Source organism: Canis aureus, chromosome 1, assembly GCF_053574225.1.
Source record: "Canis aureus isolate CA01 chromosome 1, VMU_Caureus_v.1.0, whole genome shotgun sequence".
In the NCBI taxonomy this organism is placed as follows: domain Eukaryota; kingdom Metazoa; phylum Chordata; class Mammalia; order Carnivora; family Canidae; genus Canis; species Canis aureus.
Genome location: NC_135611.1, coordinates 19,683,198 through 19,695,129, shown reverse-complemented (window position 1 = coordinate 19,695,129; position 11,932 = coordinate 19,683,198). Strand labels below are relative to the sequence as shown.

Sequence of the window (11,932 nt, the reverse complement as noted above, 5' to 3'; positions counted from 1 at the left end):
TGTGCGTGTGTGCAGAAGGAGGCAGTGCAGCCGAGTGGTTGTGAACTCTGGAGTCAAGTAAACTGCATCCACAGCCTGGACCCAGCATGCCTCAGCTGTGATGCCTGAAATAAGTTACTTAACCATTTTATGCTTCAGTTTCCCATCTAAAAAGCTAGGCTACTGACAGCACCCTACTCTTAGGGCTGTTAAGGAGAATTAAATGAGATAATATACACAAGCATACAGCACAGTTCGAGGTAAACGTTGTGTTTTAGGCAGAACTCAGCAAATGAGAGTGAAAACAGGCAGGCATATTTCTATTTCCAAATGTCTCCGTATTTATCACTTTTCTCTTTGACTTTCACAAAACCAAGCCCCTCCAAGTCTTCTAGGATCTTCTCCCCTTGCATTTTCGATCCTTGGCTTTCCCTTAGATGTTCCATTTCACCTGACCCAGTGGAGCCCAACACCTTCCATACACGTTTTGTAGCAACTGCCAATCGAGAGAAGAAGGTTTCGGGCTCGAGTCTGGAGGTGAAGGCGGGCACGGGGGCAGTGTGGATGTGGAAGGTGACAGCAGAAAATTGCGATCATTAAAACGAATGAGCTCTCTGAAGAGAGAGGAGCAAAAGCCTGGAATGGAAGTTTGGAAACGTGCGCCAGGAATCGAGGGACCTGCATGGGAAGGCAGGATTCTCCCTGAGGTCCTGGCTCCTCCACTCCCTTACAGGGAGCCTCATCCCCGATGTGCTGTCCTTGGCTCTCTCCTCCTCACTCTCGACACTTTTCTGGCTTCCTCTGTGACATCATCACAGACGACACCCACATCGCTGTCTGATATTTCACCCCAGTGTCCAACTTCACCCCGAGGTCGCTGGCCGGGAAGCCCACCAGCTACCTGGAACTCGTCCTCCGCATCTGCTGAAAAGCAGTGAAAGGAGAGGCAGGTGGTCAGTAACGTCAAATCCAAAATGGTCTTTCAGAGCGACCTACACGGCGAAGCAACAGCAGACGTGCTTTCCTGCATGTTGCTCTATTTTCAAATGTAGCGAACAGCCAACCGAACTTTAAATGCAAACTTCAGATGGTGTATTGGCTTAGGCTTTGCATATTTTCTTCCTTTCTACATAAGGTGAACTTCATGCAACCCCAAAAAGGAGAGGAGAGTCGGCAGTGATCCCTGACGGCTGGATTGCATGGGCAGGGGAACCAAACCAAAGAAGCCGATCTCACCAGTGACGCAGCCCTCAGCTCTCTTAGAGCCCAGGCTTTGTGATACAGCCTCCTAGGGCCAGGCTCTGCGTGTTTATTTACAGTAAAGGACACTAATCTTACAGATACGGACTGGTAGGTTTCTACATGTGAATCCACTGTGTGGCCACCACACAAACCAAGACCATGGAATAATTCCAGCCCCCAGAAGGTTCCCATGGGCCCTTCCCCAGTCAATATTGTACCCTCCCCCCGAGCCTGCCCCGAAGTAAATGCCACTCTGACTTCTACCATCAATGATTACTGTTGCCCACCCACAATCGCCTAAATTGAACCATCTAGTGTGGACTCACTCGGTTGTCTCTAGCTTTTTTCTTACTCAATATCATGCCAGATTCATTTTTCATTCATATCGTGTGTCTCGTTGGTTTGTTCTCCTTATTGCTGTGTTGTATTCCATTGTACAAATGCCACAATTTATTCATCCATTCTCCCGTTGATGGACATTTGGTCTGCTTCCAGTTTTTTGCCATTGTGAGAAAGCTAGTGAGAACGTTCTCACGCATGTCTTTAGTCGGTATGCACTTGTTTCTCGTGTGTGTGTGTGTGTGTGTGTGTGTATCTGAGACTAGAATTTCTGTGTCATAGGGGATGCACATGTGTGACATTGTAAGAGACAGCTGAAGAGCCTTCCAAAGCAGCCAAACCTGTCTATTCTCCCCCCGGCCCTGCTGGAGGATGCTCGCCATCCGCATACCCATCCGCATACCCATCGTTATTTGGGCTTAATCCCCTCTATACCTTCATTTCATTTACAGCAGAAGAGTATATGGTTTTCTTGCTAAGTTTTTTTTTTTAATTGGAGTTCAATTTGAGTTGATTCTTGCTAAGATTTTTCAGGATCAAGGTTTTCTTTCAAATATCATCTGTCTTCTAGAAGGAAAATATAAAGATTCTATCTCACCCACCAATGAGAAGGAGGTGATGATTTTTTTTTTTTCACTGCTTCATCCTGCAAAGACCTTGAGATGCTTCCGAAGAGGTGTGCGCCTCCACGGGAACAGAGAGAAATAAGGCCGTGGAGAGCACAGGCCTGAGGCCTAAAACTGCTGGCTTAGGAGAGGGTTCTAATTTGCTACATACCATGGTTCAGGAACACCATCGGGGACGGGCAAGCAGGAGCTCAGGAGGTGTCCTGGCCCACACAGAAGCCGGCGGGCCAGCAGAGCCACCGCGAAGGCCACCTCCCCGGCCTGCACCAGGGGTCACTCGCACGTGGATTTTGGCAGCAGCCGCCTTTTTGTTGTCATTAAGATGTTCCCTCCCCCTGGCTGTTCAGAGGTTTCAGATGAAATTTTTCTGATGTTTTTAATGAAAGATGATATTTGCTTACCCATCAGAGAAGATATTTCCTCGGCAGGAATGCTGTCGAACATGTTGCCTTCACACCATGACACAAAGTCTAAAAATCACAGAGAGACTAATTACTCTAGGAAAATTACACCAAAAGACCTATTTCCTCATGATGAAAATGACAGCCTGGTGCCCCGTTACCTGGCCCGATCGGGCAAGTAGCCGGCGCAACCCGCTCCAGCGCTTGGCATCCCGGGCGGCCCAGGAAGGAGGCACCTGGGCCCCGAGTGGCTCAGCGCAACCTCAAGGTGAGCTGTCAGCTAAGTGAGGTCTAATTACAAGTCTCAGTTCCCGTATTTATGATGGTGACAGACGGTAACCGGGGCTTACCTGCATCCAGACGTGGAGCCGCCTCAGCAAGGTTTTCTCTCTTTGTGCCAACATCTGAGTTATCACCTGGGAGCTTTGACGTTCAGTGCTGGCAGCGACAGGTGAGGGCCACTCCCCTGGGCCACTCCGCCTTGCTGCTTCTCACCAGCTCCTGGGACCAAATGGGTCTATTTCTCACCCCATCGATGGCCTATTTAAAGAGATCGAGGGGTGCCTGGGTGGCTCGGGTAGTTAAGCATCTGTCTTTGGCTCAGGTCATGATCCCAGGGTCCTGGGATCCAGCCCCAGGTCGGGCTTCCAGATCAATGGGGAGTCTGCTTCTCCCTCCCCCTGTGGCTCATGCTCTCTCTCTCTCTCTCTCTCTCTCTCTCAAATAAATAAAATCATAGATGATAAATAGATGATAGATAGATAGATAGATAGATGATAGGATTCTTTTCCACCTTAATATGAATTTAAATCACTTCCAATCACGTCCCTTTCTAGTTAAAAAAAGATCACATGTTGTATGATTACGTTTATATGAAATGTCCAGAGTCTGCAAATCTTACAAACAGAAAGTAGACCAGTGGTTGCCTTGAGCTGGGAGGACTGGAGGGAAATAGGGGGACGCTGCTAATGGGCACAGATTCCTTTCTGGATGATGAGAGCGTTCCAAAATCGACTGTGGAGATGGTTGCACATATCTGCAAATATGCTAAAAACCACCCGATTGTATACTTCCAACCGGTGAGTTGTACAGCATATGGATTGTCTATCGATAACGCTGTTTTAAAGAATCACTTCTTGGGCAGCCCAGGTGGTTCAGCGGTTTAGCACCTGCCTTTGGCCCAGGCCCTGATCCTGGAGACCTGGGATCGAGTCCCACATCGGGCTCCCTGCATGGAGCCTGCTTCTCCCTCTGCCTGTGTCTCTGCCTATCTCTCTTTCTGTGTCTCTTGTGAGTAAATAAATAAAATATTTTAAAAAATAAAAATCACTTCTTTTTATCCGTGGTCCTTTTCCCCAATGCAGAACATGTCAAGTGTCCAAGAACAGATGAGGAAGGTTTGGAGTGGAGAGTAGATGGGGGAAAAGTGGGACCGTTTTGTTCCCCTGAAATCACACTTAATAAGGCCAGTCTTGATAATGGTATTAGAAAGGGGGCAGGGATTCTTGCTTGATGTGAACTGGTGTTGCTCAAACTTTTCAAACCCATACCTGTTTTTGACATAAGGTCTCTTGACTTCCTTTGAGCAATTTGAAATTTCAAAATAAATTAAATATTAAGATTACGGGCAAAGCGAAGCAATTGGAGATACTTCTGCACCCTCTTCTCTCACTTGGAATCGTGATACAGAGTGAGCATTACATTTTGTTTCTAAAACTGCCTGTAACTTTCTCTCGTATTATGTCAGAGCTGGAAGCAACTTTACGACATTCCCTTTATCTTTAAAGAAATTCATCTGTCATCCATGCACTAGGACCTGGGGTTGAGGAGACAAGAGGGGGAGAGAGGGCTTGAATTGGGTAGGGAAATGAGGAGGAAGAGAAGGATGGGTCTTTTCTGGGGGAAGGATAAATTTGAGCAGAAAGGGATTTAGAAATAGAGGAGGGAGATCAAGTTCAGATATGAACTTATCCATACCTTAGGATATCATCATTGGGAATATTTCACTGAAGCATCCTCCTCCTGTAGGAAAACATGAAATGTTATGTTGTCTAAGTAATTGACAGCATTAAGGAATTCTTATTAGTTTTTTGTAAGCATGATAATGCTGGTGTGGTTATGCCTTTTGAAAGAGCTATTATTGGGGTAGCCTGGGTGGCTCAGCAGTTTGGCACCACCTTCGGCCCAGGGTGTGATCCTGGAGACCCGGGATCGAGTCCCACATCAGGCTCCCTGCATGGAGCCTGCTTCTCTCTCTGCCCGTGTCTCTGCCTCTCTCTTTCTCTGTGTCTCTCATGAATAAATAAAATCTTTGGAAAAAAAAGAGCTCTTATCTTTTAGAAATGCATACTGACATATTTATGAAGAAAATTATCAAATACATAGAATTTGCTTCAAAGAAATCTCAGTAATCTGCCCCAAAAGAAGAAGGACAATGTAGAGATGAAAGAAGCTTGGGCATGAGTTGATAATTTGTTAAGGCTGGATGATGGGTACACAGGGATTCATTATGTCATTCTATCTACTTCTATGTATGTTTGAAATTTTCCATAATAAAAAAAAAAGAGTTTTAAAAAAAATAATGTTTCCAACCACGTGGAAGACAGAAACTGGATTTATCCTCTTGCTTTAGAAAAATTAGGGGAAAAAATATATATATACGACACAATTGTTTTCAGCCATTGAATAATAGGCAATGCACGACGGAAAAGAAACTAAGTGGGACCTACCATTGCCCCATCGTATTGCCTGGTTCCCATGTGACAGTACAGAAAGGGAGAACCCAAATGAAGCCCAGAATCCTCACTGGAATGGAGAGGACAAAAGTTGGAGTTCTTTTAGTTCTTTTTCCATAGAATATATGCAGAGCAGAGAAGGAAGTGCCGGAGGAAGAAAGAGAGACAGGATGGGAAAGAGCTCCAGAAATCTGGAAAGGAGTCCCATCGCATGCTTGAGACGAAACTATCCAGGGTCAGTGAAGAAAACACTGGAAAACAATCAGCTGAACGTTTCCATAAACCACAAGAGAAAAACCGAGTAACACATAGGACATAAGGTGGTGTCCTCAGAAGGGTTAGTAATAGAGGATATTTAGTAATAGAGATCAAATAACCTTGACCAAAGACAGATTTGGAACTGATTGAAGAAATCTTAAAAACAACCATTGAAAGAATCAAACGGATTCCAAGTAATTTAACTGCATGCCAGAACAAAGCCCAACACATTTAAAGAAACACAGCAAAAGCTAACACGCAACAATGTCATCATCCAATCTGAAATGACCAGGCATGTGAAGAAGCAGGAAACTATGATCCATACCCAGGGGAAAGATCAATCAATAGAGACAGAGCAAGAAGTGGCAGAGATGATGCAATTAAGAGATAAGCATGTCCAAACAGGTACCCTAAATATGCTCTAAATGTTCAAGAAGGAAAAAATAAAAAATAAATGTTCAACAAGGTAAGAAGAAAACATGAACATGAGGAGGAGAGAAATGGGAGATACAAAGGGAATTAAATGAAACTTATAGAGATGGAAACTACAATGTCAGAAAAAAACTTTAAATTCACGAGGTTGAAAAAAGCACCGAAGAGGCGGTCAGTGACTTGGAAACTATCCAAAATAAACCACGGAGAGAAAAGTTAAAAGACAATGAACAGGGTACTAGCGATCTGTGGGTCCAACATACTTTGGAAATCAGGATGGGAAATGAGGGGAATTAAAAAATATTTGAAGAAACAAAGAGCAAAGTTTTTTCAGACTTGATGAAAGCAATAGACTTACAGATCCAAGAAGCTCGATAAACCCCAAGCAAAATGAGCATGAAGGAAACTACCCCAAAGCTTTTTTTTTTTTTTTAAATTACAGCAAGCTGAGGCTAAAAAGAAAACCTTCAGATGAAGCCAAATGAAGTAGATGCATTATATACCCAAGAAAACAAAGAAGAATTTTCCTGTGAAAATCCATGCAAGCCACGAGGCAACGGATAAACATATTTAAAGGACTGAAAGAAAGGAGAAAAAAATGTCAATACCCCCAAACTACATTTCAAAATCTGAAGGTGAAAATCAGACTTTTTCAGCTAGACCGAAGCCGAGAGAATTCACCACAAGCATCCCTACATTACGTGGATGTTCAAGAAAGCTCTTTAGGCAGAACCAGGAGGGGACCAGAGGGATGCCGGGTGGAAAGCTGAATCGGCACAAATGAATGAAGAGGCCCAGAGATGCCTGTGACTCCCTCTTGTCCCTGCGAGCTCGGCTGTGTCTGGAAGGCCACCGGTCCTGGGGGCAGAGCTCTCCCATCTCTGAATGATGGGGGGGCAGCCTCTCTGCCTGTTGTCCCCACCAGATGGGGACACCTGGGGGCTGGACCCCCTCTTTGCAAGGGTGGGTGGCCAGCTGCTAGATGAAGCCAGGCTGGCTGGCTGGGAACCTGAGCTGGCAAGGACATGGGGCACCTCGGTCCCTATTTATTCTCCACTCATTTAGTCGTGTGTTGATTGATTCCCTTATGGAATGACCTCAGATTCATCCAGGAAAGAGGGAGTCTACGTGTGAAAAACAAGCTGGCATTTGCAACACCTCTGCCGCGGTATCAACCACCAGCTCACCGAGTCCTTGCTCTGTGCTAGTTGAACTGCACACCAATTAAGGCTTTCTGAGCAGCAGATGAGGTTACGGAGGAAAGGAGCCAAAGTGAGCAAAATCTGTTCCTTCATTAGAGTCAAACTGGATAAAACACACACGTTTGTTCATATAATATGAAGTTGAATGCTCTCAACTCCCTACGTTACTTACGCGCTTAGATTGTCTCAGAGGAAATTGCTTAACCTGCTGTTCTCTTCCTTTATGGTAAAATGAAGGAACAAATATTATGAGGTAAAAAAGCAAAAAGTTCAAATAATATCTCTATGCTATTTATAAACTTGTTTCTGATTTCCTTTGCTGTTTTTCCGCTTAAACTGCCTGAAGAATCGACATCCTACGTATTTGAATGTGCCATCACTGCGTGTCGTTTTGACCAGTTCATGAGAGTCTCAGAAATAAAATACTAGACAAAAATTGCCAATCCCATTTAAAAAGAAACTCTAACTTGCATATTAAAAAACAAAGCAAAACATGGAGATTAAAGCCTAGTTAAGAGGTTGGTAGTAAAGTTATTGGAAGTTGCTTTTTCGATTTATTTGTTTTAAAAAGTTGCTTACCTGCAACCCCCACTTCTAAGCTCCTTTTTGAAGGCAGAAAGCCAAACTTTATTTTTAAATCTTTTTCTCTTTATACATTAAGCAGTATTATGCTCACATATTAAGGAATGAAATGCTTTGATATTTGAACAGAAATTTTTCTGATTTTTATTATTAACTATTTTAATAATTTGAAAATAACTTCTTGTTTACTTATGAGTATTAAATGTTCTAATAATGTGCTTGGGTTCTCAAGTAACCATTTCAACGAGGTGGGGATTTTTGTCTGCTTGTGTTATAGTTTCCTCGGAATCCCTAGAGCCTGGACAAGGGTCTGGCACAGGGTCCGTGGTATCTCACCATAAATGGTGCGACGAATGAATGAATGAGTTGTGCTCAGCTGTGACAGCCCCAGAATCTTTCCCTCTTGGACCACCAGCCTTTGGAGTTAGCTTGGAAGTGATCTCTGGCCATCTGTTCTCTCTCATTCTGTCCACCAGATCTGTTTACAATATGTTAATGTATTTGATGATGTTATCCACCTTTGACTAATCGCTTACAAGTAGACCCCAATGATTATAACATGAGAACTGGAATGCATTCGCTCACATTTGCAGAGACTTCCTGTACTCACTGGGCTCTCACATTTCCCCATGACTTCCAAAACAGTCACGTTTCACTGCCACTACGGATTCTGAACTCGAACGTTTTCCTCATTTCCGGCTACTGCTTTTCATGTGTTCTCTGGGGCTTACCCCCTGAGAGTAACCCCAAACCAGACCATACTCCAGACTGCAGTATATCCCACAGCAAACCTAAGCCCAACCTAAACTCTAGAAATGCAGGCCGAGGAGCCCTGGGCACGAAAATCCACTTGCTCTTTTTCTGCAAAGTCTGGCTGGCTTAGCTCATCTTCCAGGATCAGAGAAGTCCCACCCGCAGGGAAATTTCCCTGAGCCAGGGTCAACGTCTAGTCAACGTCAACATGGGCTGTCCGCGATGCCCACAGGGTTCTGACACAGGATCTTCCCAGAAACCCCAAGGCCACGTGAGACACGCATTGGGATCAGCAACAGGATCCCTCCATATTCTGGCTTACGTTCGCAAGGATCCAGAAACCCTAATGATAGATGAGATGTGTTGATGGCCTATACGGTGGGAATTTCAAAGGTGCAAATGGGTATGAGTGAGTCAAAAATACTACATTGTTTGGAACATTTCAAAGCAACCGATGCGATATTTCTATTAGTCGCTGATAATGATGTTAATGTACTAAATGTCATTTCAAACACTGTGCTCACTCTTTTTTTTTTTTTTTTTTTTTTTTTGGAGTGATCATGCAACCCAAAAAGGTACATGTATTTCAGCAAGGTGGTTTGGGTCAGAGAAGTTTTAAAGATTCTAGTCAAAGAAGGTCACTTTTTTGCTCTGGTTGTAAAAAAAACTACCCGTTTTCATCAGAAGATATTTCCAAGTTGTAAACGAAGTGAACTTTTTAAAAGGACACTTAAGGCACCTCAAAGAAGTTGCTTTCCATACTTTCAAAGCATAGTTTGGAGAAAATATGAACATGGATATTTCAGGGCCTTACATATATTGGCCACAGAGCCCTGGGGGATTTTTAAGGAGAAAGGGCTCTGCAGTGCTCTGCACTGAATACCTTTTAGCATTTTCTTATATCAGTTGAAAATACCATATTTTTGTAAGCTTTCTGTGAAAGACAAGAAATTGGGTGTATTGTGTATTTATATATTTCCAATGATACATTTCTTGCATTTTTATGTGGCCTGCAGTGAATTTCAGCCCCGGGAATATAAGAAGAAAATCACAAAAAGTTATCAAAAAATGATGACTGTTCTAGAGTTTACTTGCCTAAATTACTCAAGAAATCTGCTTTTTTAAATAATAAAATTCCCACAAAAAGTGAACAATGTGGGACTCTAAATCCACTTTCCAGACTCGCTTCCCCTGTAATATCTGTAATAGAACAATCCTGAATTAGCTGCTACTTTCCATAATTCTTGTCAGCAAAATCTATCAGTAGTTCTAACTCTGATTATACACGCTGGTAATGTAATTAAACGTGTTTTAAGCCTATCTCTGATGTCAGAGTTTCAAATATAGCCACATAAATTTTAGCTATGAGTATTTCATACATAATTTATATATACAAATGTGTTTGCATGTGTACCTGGATTAAGTATAATAAATGTAAATTATATAATTTATATCTATATACGTTTAACTGTGTTTAGTTTCAATCAGACAATGGTTTGATATATATTTTTAATGAGGGAAAATCCTACTGCAATATTAAGATTTTGTGTTTTGCAGACTTCATTTCTTAGTATTTTTTTAATTAAAAAGACAAATACGTTTCAATGTTCTTTTCAGTAAATGTTATGCTTCCTGTTCCAAAACAACCTGAAGTTTATAAATAAGAGTTAATGAATCCAAGAACCACGTTATTCCATGAGCTTGTGAACAAACGGGTTCTAGTCGAAGTAGGATTCTTTCCAAATTGTATTTTCACATGAAACAGTTTACAAACAAATTTCAGGGACAGAGGGATGGCTTTTGTCTTGTTTAGTTTTTCTATATTTTTGATAAACAGAATTAAAATCCTGCCTTTGGAATGACTTAAGAAACGAGCTGGATTTCTAACCCACCACAAAAATGGACTTGCACCAAAGTGGGGATTTCTCCAGCCATCGGATGCTCATCCTGCGTCTTCCTCTTTGAGGGCATTCCAGGCAAGCACGGGGATGGTTCTGGAAGAGTCTGCAGCCTCATGTGATACTTCCCTCATTGAAGGATGAGGGAGCCTACATGGCATCCCTTCCTGAGACCTTGATCAGAAATAGATCCGAGAGGAGTGACACCAACCTTGGACTCTATCACACCGTAAATTGTCTCTTTTGTAATTGTGGCAGACGCTCCCCCAGGTTCTCCCTTCCATATGACTCCCATGATCACTTTATCCTTTCTCGCGCTGCTGCCAAATGGAGTGGAGTTCCCGGAGTTTTGACACCTTGTAAAGACATTCCAGTGGATTCTAGCACACCCAAACAGATGGTGTGAAAGGAATACAGGGGAAGAAAATACAGCCCTCTGCCAGATTCTCATGTATTCTAGGTAACATCGTGTTCCAGGAGAAGAAAAAAAAATAAAAAGGAACTGATATCATTGTTACTGCCTGCTTCCCGAGCCAAGCCACCGTGCTTCTGCCAAAGATAACAACGTCTTTAAGGTGGCTACAAAAACTCCTAACATTCCTGGAGGTAAAAGGCCTGGACCTGCCAGGGGGTATACTACAATACTCGGTATTATTGTTATACTGTGTTACATCGACGCTTACACAAAACAAATTTTTCCCCTCTTAGCCGAGAATGACATTCAGCTCAAAATAACATTCCTACTTCTCTTCCTTGTCCAGTGTGCTGGAACTCTCTCCTGAGCTGCTTCTCTGAGGCTGGCATTGACTTTCTCCACACACTAAGGCTAGTGTGACATGAGAACAAAGTATGTGAAGAGAACATTAAAGAACAAGTAAATGCTTTTTTCCCCAGATACAACCACACACTCACACACACACACACACACACAAATAAGCACATGAATAGATATTTAACATCATTAGCCATTAGGGAGATGCAAATTAAATCCACGGTGAGATCCCACTATACAACTATCAGAATGTCTAAAACAAAAAATAGTGATAATACCCAATTCTGGCGTGGATATGGAGAAACTGGATGGCTCCTCCATTGCTGCTGGGAATATAAAATGGAAACAGTTTGGAACTTTGGAAAACGGCTTGGCAGTTTCTGTAAAAACTGAACTAGCAACTTCTATACAACCCGGCAATTATACTCCTAGGCATTTATCCCAGAGAAATGAAAACTTATGTTCACACAAAAACCTGTACACGAATGTTTATAGCAGCTTTATTAGTAATAGCCCAAACCTGGGAACAACCAGATGTCCAAAGTATGCAAACTGTAGTTAAACACTATGAAGGGAGGTGGGGGTGGCTGAAAGGGGGCAACAGGAGAGATCCTGGTGGTGATGGAAATGTTCCGGATCTTGACTGCATCCATGTCAATATCCCGCCTGTGAAATCGTATTTGCAAGATGTTACCATTCGGGGTAACTGGGTA

The 11,932-nt window shown here is 42.9% G+C and overlaps 1 long non-coding RNA gene across 2 annotated transcripts; it reads right to left on the bottom strand.

Annotated features, from left to right (window-relative positions):
* Positions 1-247: 247 nt before the first annotated feature.
* On the bottom strand, positions 248-11,881 carry LOC144310709 (uncharacterized). 2 transcript variants are annotated; one of them, XR_013376381.1, is made up of 5 exons: positions 10,442-11,881; positions 4,565-4,609; positions 2,938-3,127; positions 2,588-2,656; positions 248-903 (listed from the first exon to the last, which is right to left on the bottom strand). It is a non-coding gene; the product is annotated as an uncharacterized LOC144310709 (long non-coding RNA). The 2 variants fall into 2 exon arrangements; XR_013376382.1 differs by having other exon boundaries at positions 248-900.
* Positions 11,882-11,932: the final 51 nt, after the last annotated feature.